The following is a 12564-nucleotide window of genomic DNA, read 5'->3' as shown; positions in this document are numbered from 1 at the left end:
CCGGCACAACTTCCTGCCAGGCAGCTGCACCGACTCAGACGGTGAAATCCCTACAGCTCACCGGCAAGAATCACGGGGACATGGGGATCGTGGTGGGAGGGGGGCGTTTACAGCATTAGCGGGAGCACTGGGCCACTCCCATTTTTCATCAGTTCAGGACTAGGTGATGTCAAACTGCCACCTGTAATCAGCACTCATCAATGTCTGCACACGAGTATCTGCAAAGTGGCACGCATACTGTTTGTTAAAAAGACACCAGGTTTCTTCCTTTTAAATTCAAGTTTAAAAAGCGCACGCTTACCCGATGTTCTCTTTCATTCTGACTGCAAGATAAATTATCCAAGCAAAGGTCAACCAGAAGTAGGTGGCCAACATCTGTAGCCACTGCTGCCACGCCAAAGAGCCATTGCAGGCTCGGATGTAGGTGCCGAGCGCTCGCACTGGTGATGCCTCCGTGATTAGTTATGAGCTCTACAGCAGTTACCTACAGGGAGAGTGCAAGTCAGTATTTAAGCTGCTTGACAAGCTAAACGGAAATCATTCGAAGGTGAAACCAGAATTAGCACATCAGAAACAAGAAGGTAAATACAGGATCATTAGGCTTACAGACAATATCCAATTTTATCAAGAAAAAATAATAAAATAAAGCCCTCTACAAACACCTGGTACTTCTTCCCATTCACTAGATCTCCCGCAGTTACTTAACGGAATTACCTTCCGCTCACATGGCGCATTCTGTTATTACAGCTCACCAACCTCCCTTTGCTACCTGGAAATAATTAAGTCTAAGAAAACACAGAAAATCAGACGTATGCAAGAAACTTGACCGTAATTAAGGGACCGAAGGAAGACAGACAAAACTAAATCGCCTTCTCCCACTGCTCACAGCCCATCGGCACTGGGACACCGGCTACGCCTCCTTTGCCAAACAGGTATTACGATAAATCATGGCTGTAAGTCACACGAGGCAGCGGTCAAGTCGCATGGTAGACGCACCATCTGCATGGGAATTACACATTTTTACACAGTGTTCAAGGGAGATACTGGCTCAGTAAAATTTACGCTCGTCCTCATGGAGGGTAAAGGTAACAACCAGATAAACTAAAAAGTTTTCCATGCACACCAGCACTTTTGTGAATGGGAACAAAAATTTGAAAGGCCAGACTAAAACAGCAGCAAAAAGAACAGCAGCTTGTGGGATAAAAAGCTAACTCCAACTACGGAAGAAGCCTATAGACCAGGAACATTTGTCAAAATACCGTTCAATAGTTCTGAAACATGCAACCATTATAAACCAATTTTAGATAATTAATGCCTTACATTCAGATTCGCTTTTCCAAGAATCCCATTCAAATAATACTCCACTGACACTCTGAGTTTTCTGCTGTGCTTCACGTGTATATCCAGAGGGCAGTGAGAGATGCTCACACACACACACACAGAATTACACCAATATTCTGTCGAAGCTTGAGAGTTTGTTTTTTTAATTCTCTGAGTGACTACACACCTACTCTTACTCTAGAAGGCAGTTATACGGTCACTATAAATACCCTGTATTAAAACACTAAGGGCTTCACACCTTGGACCACAGTTACTCTAAGCTAGTGTTAAACTCTACAGCTTAGCTGTCCACAGAAGATATACCCACGTGGAAAAGAGTCCAGAAACAAAGGTGCTCATTAAAGCCTTAAAACAGTAACGACTGTTAGTACTGTGGAAAGTGATGTTAAGAACAGATCTGCATTTTACGTTTAAAGATCATCAGCGTGAAGACCAGAGAAACATTCCAGCAGACTCAAAACGCGTATGACGTAACTTATAATTTGGAAGTACGAGTTACCGAAGAAATTCAAAACCTATGGACCGTGGCCAAGTACAAGTTTTATCTACTTGGTTTTGCTTACCCTTACTCCCACACTCACAACTTCAAAGCTAACAGTCCAACTGGCAATACCTCTGCCCTGTCTATGCCCGTCTGCCTCATCTAGTCGCAAAAAGATAGGAAGCAAAATGAAAGCAACAGACCAAACATGCTTATAATCCAGAGCACTAGGGTGTAAGAGCAAACACTCAAATAAGCTGTGACTTTATTCCGAAATCCACAACCTTCATCACACAACAGCCAACTTTTCCCCCACAACGTTTCTTCACATTTTCTCCTGAGGCATTTCTTCGTGCTATAGAAAAACTCCCTAATACAACCGAGAACTACATTCGACCTCAAGTCACTTCTGTAGACACAGAGGCGGTAGGTGACATGGTCCTTCTTAACCTTTCCTTCTCCTATTCCCAGTTCACTTAGATTTAACAAATAAAACTATAAAAAGCAATGTCATTTTCCACAAATGTCATTTGCTTACTGATTATATGCTGATGTCAGCACACAGCATGCCCTTCCGTCTGAAACTCCGGGATTTCTCAAGGTGATAGGCAAACTAACACAGTGGAGCGGCAACCCAACTCCTATCTTCTGAAATTACCACAGTACAAATGCTTACTACTAGTAATCACACTGTAGCATTACAAACAAACAAGCAAAATGCCACCCGTGTTCTAGCAAGTCAAGCCAAATCACTTTACGGAAAGCTGGGTAAGAAAGAAGTATTTACTTGTTGCAGATTCTGGGAGGATAAAACCAGAATGCACCTTGATGTTCAATTAACTTACGCTGATTCTTGTTTGCATTAAGACAATGAGACTAGGGGTCATCACATCATTTGAGCCCAGGGCTTATACAAGACAGAAAAAATTGGCAACATCACAACACTGTATCCCCTCCACACAAACACAATTTCAATAATCAGAGGTTCAAGGGCCACACACGGAAAGTTGATCTTTCAACAGTCTGTCAGATAACTTACTAAAGGCTCTTTTTCTAACCTAAGGCAACAGAAAGAATCTGTTCTGCTCTGAAGTCACCGGCTTGCTTGTCTGAGACTCATGGGACTGGGTCTAAGTCATTTACAGCACAACTACAGACCTCTGAGATATGTTAAAGACAGTATTTCTGACAGAATAAACCATTCAGGAAATGTATGCTACAGAGACTTTAAAGACTGGGGGGGTTTCCCTTTTCACTCTGCCCCAAAAAGCATAGTTTTCAATGCCCTTTTTTGTGGAAGCGGAGAGTTAGGTAACTATGTGCTCTGCAGTAAAACCACAAAACTTACCTTACGATCAGTCAACTCCAAAGATAATGGTACCGTTAGGCCCAGGATCAAGGCTGCCTTGACTGGATACTCTGAAGCGACAGAATGCTAACGCAATACAGAAAAAATACCTCCTGCAAAGAGACGCTCCAAAGCTTTTCCGGAAACAGGATCGTGCAGCACCTAACAACATAAAAGCTTCGTTTCTCCAATTAAAAAGCACGTACCCTTCCTGGAAGAGCCACGCCTTTAACCACTCTTGATATTCCAAGGTCGTACAGACAGAGAACGCTTCCCTCTGCTTCTTCCAAGCCAACCAGCAGCCCAGTTCTCTTCTGCCAGGAAAACTCCTTTACCACACGCACAGTGGGAGGCTGTTTATTTGCTCCCTGGAAACGGTACGCAGAGAGCCGCGCTCCTGTCACAGAGCTCACCGCCTGGAGTTGAGGACCACACGCCTGCCACGCCAGGCCATGGCTCCCTGGAAGAGAAACGCAAGAGGACTTAAGCAAAGGTCCAGCAGAAGACTGAAAACTGCCGAGAAGTCACAGTCACCGCCCTTTCCTTCAGTAAAAGTACCGAGCAGAGGAAGACCAACCCGCCCGATTCCGGTCAAGTAGTTAAAGCCACCCGTTGAAATCCTCAAGGAATGTATTGAAAATTAACACCTTTGTTATTTTGCATTTGTACTTGTCACTCCCGCACTGAAGAGTTCTGATTGTTTGGGATAAAGATTACGAGATATTGATCTCTAGTCTGTTTACCATATTCAGCTAGGTTTTGCTAGAATCCTCTAAATACATAGGGGAATACAAGTCCTAAAGCCTACTTTGAGTAGAGCAAATCTAAACCAATTCGTTTCTAGTGTATTCATTTTACTTGCCACATGCCTACTTTGGGCAGGGATTTAGACTTCAGCAAGAATTTATCTTAAAATGGGCACCACATGAGTAAACTCAAACTGTTACACGTGCTGAGCACAGGAAGAATTTAACACGTGCTGTTTCACTGAACTTCCTCAAACTCAAAGCAAGGAGTAACTCAACTCAACCACTGCACTTCCAGTCAGGCAGGTGGACTCTAGCTGGTCTAAACAGAAGCCCAGGCATCCGGGCAGGCACCCAGCTCTACTTTCAGATCACCTAGAAAGTCAATGACCTAATCTGCTCAGCCACTTTCAGCAACTCTCACTGGGTACTCATCTGCGTCCTGTCAGATTCTTGGGAAATACGGATGCAGCGCTCAACAGCCTTCTCCCCCTCCTTCTGTTTTTATTCACACTAGAAAAGTAAAACCAGGGGGGTTTGCCTCTGTAACATTTCGGCATGTGACGGTCACAGAGATTGAGCTGGTACAAATCAATACGGCCCCAAACAACACTATTACTTTTTGGAAAACTGCCTCTTACTGAATTAGAATTTGAGGAGGGCCACCGACCCAGCAACGCTTACGGAAATTGTTCTGATGGCACAAGATGGGTGCAGGCTGCTGTAGTTTCAAAGCTGAGCTACACTAACGTTTTAATATGAACACGTTTAATAGTTAAAACATCCTTTCTGTTCTCGGCAAACCCGACGCATCTTAACAGCACCAACCTGACACAGTTGCTACGGTGCCCCGGTGCTTCAGGTAACCTCCAGGCAATAACATCTTTGCACCAAGACCAAATTTAAAGGAAAATGCTCACCTCCAGAAAACTTCCCGCTCAGCACAGAATCTAGGGTTGTCTCATCTTCCCCAAGTGCCTGAACAGTCACCTCGGGAAACTGCAGCAGACTGCTCGTTACCCGAGCCATCAGGTCTCGCACTCTTCACTGTAAAGAAAAAAAAAAAAAAAATGACCCACGTCAGCCCTAACTATTTTTGAGATTGACACAAGTTCCATCGGGATGCAGCGAATCATCTCCTGTACATCACCTGTAGTTCTTTCCCTTAAAAAAGCGGCACTCGGGACAGTTTTCAATCTCACAGCAGAGCAAAGCGAGAATCCTTTCCCTTCTCTGATGCCTGTGGGATCACAAACAAAAAGTGACACAGACGTATGGACAAGATAAATAACAGGAAAAAACCCAATACCCTGAGTTCACGTCTGCTCACATAGGCTAATAAGATGCGAGCTGAGAAAAATCGTATTTCACATTGCAAGCAATACAGACTTCCACAGTTCATCATTCAGAAAGTAGTTTCCCATACACTTACGATGGAAACAGAACACAGCACTTTAAAACACTGATATTTTCCTGTTCTGAGATCCTCGTATTCCTTATTCCAGTCCCTTCCTTCCTACTGCCTGCCCTCATCACATCCCTGCAGTCTACTACAGAAATTTCTAGGCCCTTCAGACGGTGTCCACACTTCTACAGGTGCTCCACAAGGAGTTCGTATTTCACTATGTCAAAACAGAGGTGCTGGTGGCAAAACTTGAGAGCTGAACTGATTTACAGGGTTAAATAGGTGGCTAAACAAGAGATATTCCATACACATGGGAATGCAAACTACTTCAAGTTACTACGTTCTGCAAGTTCTCTGCGCTATTGAAAATGGCACCGTAAGAAAGTTCATGCTCTGAAGCCTGTGCACTGGAATCCACTACATGTCCAGTCACAAGCACTCGGGTTGAGAATATGTCCAGTATCTTCTGCCAGCGCAAAACCAAGGAGTGTGGGAAAGGCAGGAAGTGTAAGTCAGGGGCCTGCACTAAGCACAAGTCAACACGTTGAAAAAAGCGTTGCCAATGGCAAAGCCAGTATCGCAGGACGCTGCTGCAGCCAGCCAGCCTGACCACTCTGCCAGCATTCACAGCTAGCACAGATCAAGTTCCAACTGGGACAACTTCTTTGCAGCAGTTTTGCTGCATTTGCTTTTTGGTGCTTGTCAGCGTTTCAAAGTAAACAGCGGGACAGCCTTTTGCACTGCATCCGGGGGCTCCAGAGAGTCAAAAGCCCTCACCTCCCTCCACCCGCTGGCAAAGCTCCGCCTTACGCAGCCCAGGACACCAAGAGCCTTCTCTGCACGGGGGCCACTTCTGCCTCACGGTCAGCTTGGTGCCCAGCAGGCTCCCAGGGTCTCTCTGCCAAGCCTCTTTCCAGCTGGGCAGCCCCCAACACATGCTGGTGCATGGGGTTGTTCCTCCCCAGGTGCAGGACTTGGCCTTTCCCCTTGTTGAACTGCCTGAGGTTCCCGTCAGCCCATTTCTCCAGCCTGTCAAAGTCCCTCCGCGTGGCAGCGTGACCCACCGGGGTATCACCTCTCCACTCAGACCAAAACAGGAGTTTTACTCTAAAAGGCCACGAGCATATCGGAGACCGTCTGCCTCGGAATTCTACAATCAGGCTTATCTCACTCAAGCGCAGCCTACAGATTCTCCTGCAGAGTCTGTGCGGCTGCTCCATAAGCACGAATCTACAGCAGCAGGTGAGAAGAAGAAAGAGTTTCAGCTCTCTAGCCCAACAACCCCCAGCAGAGAAGATCCCGGAGCTGATGCAGCCCACAGCTTTGACTTCCCTTTAAATGAAAAAACAAGCCAAACCACCCCAGAACTTGACGCTAGAGCCAGTTTACCCAGCTACCTCCTGTGGCTATTCCCTGACAAAACTCCGCTGTCATCCAAGGGGTGCAGTCCCTGCCTAACGCGGCAGAGTTTGCAAAAGCTCCCGACGTCAGTTCTGAAATGATGCTCTTTTTCACACCGCTTGGTGTACCTGGACAGACGGACGTAGGTGCTGAGTGCCTCAGCACAGAACACACACGCAGCCTTCCTGGCAGAGGGAGACCGTAGTCAGCAGGACACCTCCAGCGCCCACCCCCCAGTGACATCTCACCGCTTGCCCCTCGCATCACAGATTCCAGAATCACAGCATCACACTGAAGACAAAGGCCTTCCAGAATCTCTGGAGGTCACCCGGCCCAGCCCCCCTGCTCAAGCAGGGTCCCCAGGGCAGGCTGCCCAGCACCCTGGCCAGACAGCTGTTCAATCCCGAATGCTGAAACATACTTTTACAAACAGCAACCTGACAAGCTGAACTGCGGGGACATCTGCAACACGGGCAACAGGCCTGGGTTTTTGGTGACTCTCTCCTACAGATTTAAGTATGTTCTCCCCACGCGAGGGAAACAACGCCACACCAGCAAAGCCTAACTTTTTTTTACCACGCACTCTAATCAAAAGAAGCCTATGCACAATAACCTCCCTAGCAAAGTATATGCCCATGAGAAACTATCACCTAATTAATTAAACAGCTGTGTAGTTTGTGGCAAGATGCAGCTCATTTTAAGTTAAAAACTGAACGGAACTTGGAAGCGTGTCTCCTTGTTTCCCCACTGGGGGGAAAGGATGGCTATCATATATATATATATATAAAATACATATCTATAAAACGTATATAAGCACATATCATAAACATACATATAACAGATACCCTTGGGCTTTGAAACTGAGAGAAAATGAGCTCCTAACAAAAATTCAGCGTAAATTTCATTTCACTCTACTCAGAGCAGTCCCCTCATCTGTTTCCACCTCAACTAGCCACCCACTCATACAGAGTTCAGAAAAAAGATGAATGGCCTCTTGCAGGATTTTTGATTTTGCACGGTTACATTCCTTACAATACCTAAAGCCGTCCTCACGGTCTGTCTTCTCTGGTTTGCAAAACAGCAATAAATACGCCCTGTTTTGGGTATAATCGTAGCGCACCCACCTTTAAATTTCTTTGTCAGCTTTGTGAGAGGAGGAGAGAAAAGGAAGGACTCCTTTTCCTCAACAGGCCGTTTCTGATGCATGGCAGTTCTGCAGGATCTGGTTCTTGAAACAGGATCTGTTGAAGTTCTTGATCCTTCATCACGTCCTGACAGGTTTATGTCTTCAAGCAGCAAAGGACTGCCATCAGGTCCTCGGCAGAAGGCCTCCTCCCCTGTGCTCTCCTTCAATAACGATCGTCTCTTTCTGCCCCGACGGGCTCTCCTTACTGGACTCTGAAACAGAAAAGGCCCAAACAATAGGCCTCAAACCAAAGTTGACTTCTGAGTGCATTCCCCCACCAGCAATCAGCATCTTAGCAGCAGAATGAAGCAACCAGCACCTTATCAGCATGAAAATGCAACCCTGGGAACAATCCCTGGGAACTGTAAGTAAACAATAGGAAGTAACTATAAATCCCAAATGTAAAGAAAAACAGAAACTCCTCAGACGTGCCCGGATCCTGGCCAGATCCGGACACGCCTGAGTGAGGCATGTCAATCTACCAGGTATCTCCTGTGCATTTCGTTTAGACTTGTTTGTTAAACTGTATAAAAGCCAGACCCTCTCACAGCACAGACGGAGACCTCACCTACGAGTGGACACACTGCGTAGGACTTCCCAATTTCTGGGAAAGGCTCTCTGATCCTTCGCTGTGACGGGGCTCCCCAGCTGATGCACGGGTCGGGGTGATGGTAAAGTATGAGGGCAATTGGTGATGGATCTTTCTTAATCACTATAGCCAGCTTTATGTAGTAACGACTAGGTGCATTACCTTGCTTATTCTTTCTGCTGCTTTAAACAGTAATGTCTAGGTGCATTACCTTGCTTATTCTTTCTGCTGCTTTAAGGTAAAATAAGCCTATTTCTTTAGCTTGGTGTCTGTGTCCTTTGTGTTAACCCCGTCAATTGGCAAACCAGACTCCCGGGTGTGGCTGATTCCTCATTTGCCTGTGGAAGTTCTTGCTCACGAGTATCCGTTTTTTTCGCTTGGCATGTGGAACTCTTCTTCTGCCCCTAGGAGAACCAAGGATTTCCACTCTCCCACCTGCACGTATGCCTTCCTGAGTACAGGCAGATTCTTTGCCTGCCAAGAAAATTTGTGCCCCCTTCCTCGCGCGTCTTCTAGGAGTGACAGGAAGTTTAAATCCTGCCCGAGGAAGCGATGATTTAGACAGATCAAGGGCAGAATTTTCCAAAACTTCTGATGAACTCTCTTCCTCCTTCTGCCTCTTTTAGTTGGCACAGGTAAGAGGAGTTGGTCACTAGGCAGCCCCTCCTGATCCTTGACAATACTGCCAGTAAATTGTCAATCAATGAGTTTCGGTTTTCTTGCACTTCTGCTGGGACTGACTGCCTGTTTAATCTTCTGATCGGTGGCACTCTGGCCAGCTTCTTGACCTCCTGCTGAACTTTTTCTTCCTCTAGTCCTTTTGGAAGGAGCAGAAGCAATAACGCTACCTTCAGCAGGAGAACTTTCCTCGCTAGCCTCTTGCGAGACTTCAGAAGCAGCTTCCTCTGCTCTCCTTAATCCTCCTCTTGGAGTAACAGCTATGGGCAGCCTGCTGACGGACAACGCTTGTCCATCAGAATGGCTGCTTTCTACTTTTTCTGAATTAGTCAGTTTAGGCTTCCTACCTCTCCTAGGAGGAACAGGCATCACAGGTATTTGCTCATCTCGAGTATTTCCTCCCGTTTCAAGTCTACAAGTCTCAGGTGCTCCTTTTGTTCGCTTGGTACTTCTCCCAGGAGACATTCAAACAGAACCGGTCTGTCTGTCTGCAGCAGTTGATGAGTGCCTTCCGAGGGAATGCCTGGACTTCCACTCAGTTGTCCCCTTGTGTGTGTTCTAGCAGTGATGCCATACTCTACTTGATGCCTCCTGGTTTCATCTTCCACTCCCGTCACAGGTGATTAAGGGAGCCTTTGCCTTCTGGAATCTAGTGACCTTTGTCCTGGTTCGGGCTGGAATTGAGTTCATGTTCCTTTTCGGGAGCGAGAAGAATGCTGCCAGCACACTGAGCTTTCAAGGACTCTCCAAATCCCTATGTCCTGCCTTTGCGCAGGCACAAAAGAAGCAGGGATGGGACACGGCTGAAGCACCGGGCCCGGACTGGCCAACGGGCTATTCCACGTCATGTAACATCACGCTCGCTATGTAAAGGAGGGGTGGGCGGGAAGGGGCTCTCTCTCGCTTCCGGGATTGCAATCGCGGGGTCTTAGTATTTCGGGATCGCTAGCCGGGAACGGGCTGGGTGTCGGTCAGCGGGTGGTGAGCAACTGCACGGTGCATTGCCCGTTTCTAATTTCTATTACTGTCACCGTTTTATTTTATTACCATTAGTAAACTGTTTCTATCTCAACCTGCAAGTCTCCCTTTGCCCCTCCAATTCCCTCCCCCATTCCCAGGTGGGGGAGGGAGGCCGAGCGGCTGCGTGGTTGTTAACCGCTTCTTAAACCCTGAAAAGATGTATTTAGCACGTCAGTATGATGTGAAACAGATAGCTGCTCGTCTAGTGGAATGGAAGACAAGTTCAGCTTTACCGATTCGTTCCTATGTTACTGAAAAAAGAACATGTCCCAGCACTCACTGAGTCTCAAGGTTAACTTGTTCTAAGAGCCTTGAAGTGACAGGGCAAACTTTCGGGTTTGATTTCAGAAGTGATCAGTAAAACAGAAAAAGATACGTGAGGAGAAGGCTGTTAAGCAGTTTCACAAAACAGTTTCCCAGGTTTTTGAAGCTCTGAAAATGACTCTGAGATATAAAGAGCTCTCGGTGTCCCTCAGCTGCATCACATTCACCATCGTCACTAGCTGGCAATTCACGTTCAATCTGTTGCTCTGAAGCAGCACAGCTGTGTTGAAGATTGCCTGGTGGATGGAGCTCACTACACGGCGATGTTTCAGGAGCTGCTTCTGAGGTTTCTGCCGTACCCACACTATCTTCAATAACCTGAAGGTAAAAAATGTCTGTTAATGCATTCTTAATTACCAGACAGACTAACTTCAAGCTGAGCTTCGTGAAACTGAGGACAGTGAAATGCTGCTTTTCCTTTCAGACCACCACCACGTGTAAAGTGGGAAACATACAATCTACTCCCTGCACAGATAACAGTTCATGCGTTTAAGGGACAGAGAACAGACTATTCCATTTATGCAATGACACGCTCCATTTCTGCTCTTTCTGTTCCTGGATAACGATTTGCCACCACCCGTGAACAACGTGAGCAGTTTACAACACAAGCTGCACACACGACCGGCAGCAATCGTCACGCTGCAGAACTTTCTGGACTGACCACAAATCCACAGGTCGTACAGACAGAGAACGCTTCCCTCTGCTTCTTCCAAGCCAACCAGCAGCCCAGTTCTCTTCTGCCAGGAAAACTCCTTTACCACACGCACAGTGGGAGGCTGTTTATTTGCTCCCTGGAAACGGTACGCAGGAGCCGCGCTCCTGTCACAGAGCTCACCGCCTCGAGTTGAGGACCACACGCCTGCCACGCCAGGCCATGGCTCCCTGGAAGAGAAACGCAAGAGGACTTAAGCAAAGGTCCAGCAGAAGACTGAAAACTGCCGAGAAGTCACAGTCACCGCCCTTTCCTTCAGTAAAAGTACCGAGCAGAGGAAGACCAACCCGCCCGATTCCGGTCAAGTAGTTAAAGCCACCCGTTGAAATCCTCAAGGAATGTATCTGAAAATTAACACCTTTGGTATTTTGCATTTGTACTTGTCAGTCCCTTCTCTCGGCCCTTCCTCACTTGGCAGGCTTCCCAGTCCTTTGATCATCTTTGTGGCCCTTTTCTGGACCCTCTCCAGCCTGCCCACATCTTTTTAGTACAGCGGGGACTAAACTGCTGGCAGACTCGAGGGTGGGCTAGCCAGTGAGCAGGAGGAAAACCCGTCTCTGGGAAGACCGGGTGTCTCAGCCAGCGGTGAGGGAGGGAGCCCAGGGTGGGGGCACAGAAGATAGCTGGGCTTGAGGCCATGCTGACCTCCTGGGGCTCTGTAAACGAAGGGCGTGCGTGGGAACCCCCGGAGTGACAGCACGCCCGCGGTGTCACTCGCGAGCTTGAATCGCAACAAGCCGGAGAGGAGGCTTCAATCTGCTGACTTCAAAACAAAATCTGGTCAGTCAGTAGCAGCAAGGCTATGGTTCAAAATCAAACGTAAAAATAAAGAGCCACGACATGCTTTTTTTCCTCTGTCCAAGAACTGTGCGTAATAGGAGTAACTCGACTGCCGGGCTGGGCGAGCCGAGGACTCAGGCCAAGGAGGAAGAACGTAGCCGACTCAGTATGAGTGATAAAGTGTGCTTCAGTTTATTGATTTTCATTACAGCCTTTTATAATCCTTCTACTAATTATGCCTACTAGTCACTAGCTGATTGGCTTAAGCTCTAAGGGTCGTATTCTCACGGTCCACCTACTTGCAGTTAGCTTACAGCACAAGTTTCTCATAACACTAAGTTTCTCACGCTACTATTTCTGATTCCTGTTTACTTGTTTTCGATACACAACAGTACCGTAACACAATGTTTCTCAGACCACCGTTATCATAACACTAGGTTTCTTAGACCACTATTCCTAATTCCTCTCAACCTGTTTTCGACACACCACGGTACACAAGGCTGAAGTGTCCTTGACATTCCTCAGGTATCAGCAGCTGCGAGCAGCTGCAAGC

At 47.0% G+C, this 12564-nt stretch overlaps 1 pseudogene; it reads right to left on the bottom strand.

The window, feature by feature from the left end:
* Window positions 1-8789: 8789 nt before the first annotated feature.
* Window positions 8790-10270, bottom strand: LOC122154771 (annotated as a pseudogene).
* Between the last annotated feature and the right edge of the window lie 2294 nt (window positions 10271-12564).

The sequence above is a fragment of the Tyto alba genome, unplaced genomic scaffold (genome assembly GCF_018691265.1).
Source record: "Tyto alba isolate M040663 unplaced genomic scaffold, T.alba_DEE_v4.0 Super-Scaffold_47, whole genome shotgun sequence".
NCBI classification, from domain to species: Eukaryota; Metazoa; Chordata; class Aves; order Strigiformes; family Tytonidae; genus Tyto; species Tyto alba.
This window is presented reverse-complemented; position numbering and strand designations above follow the sequence as displayed.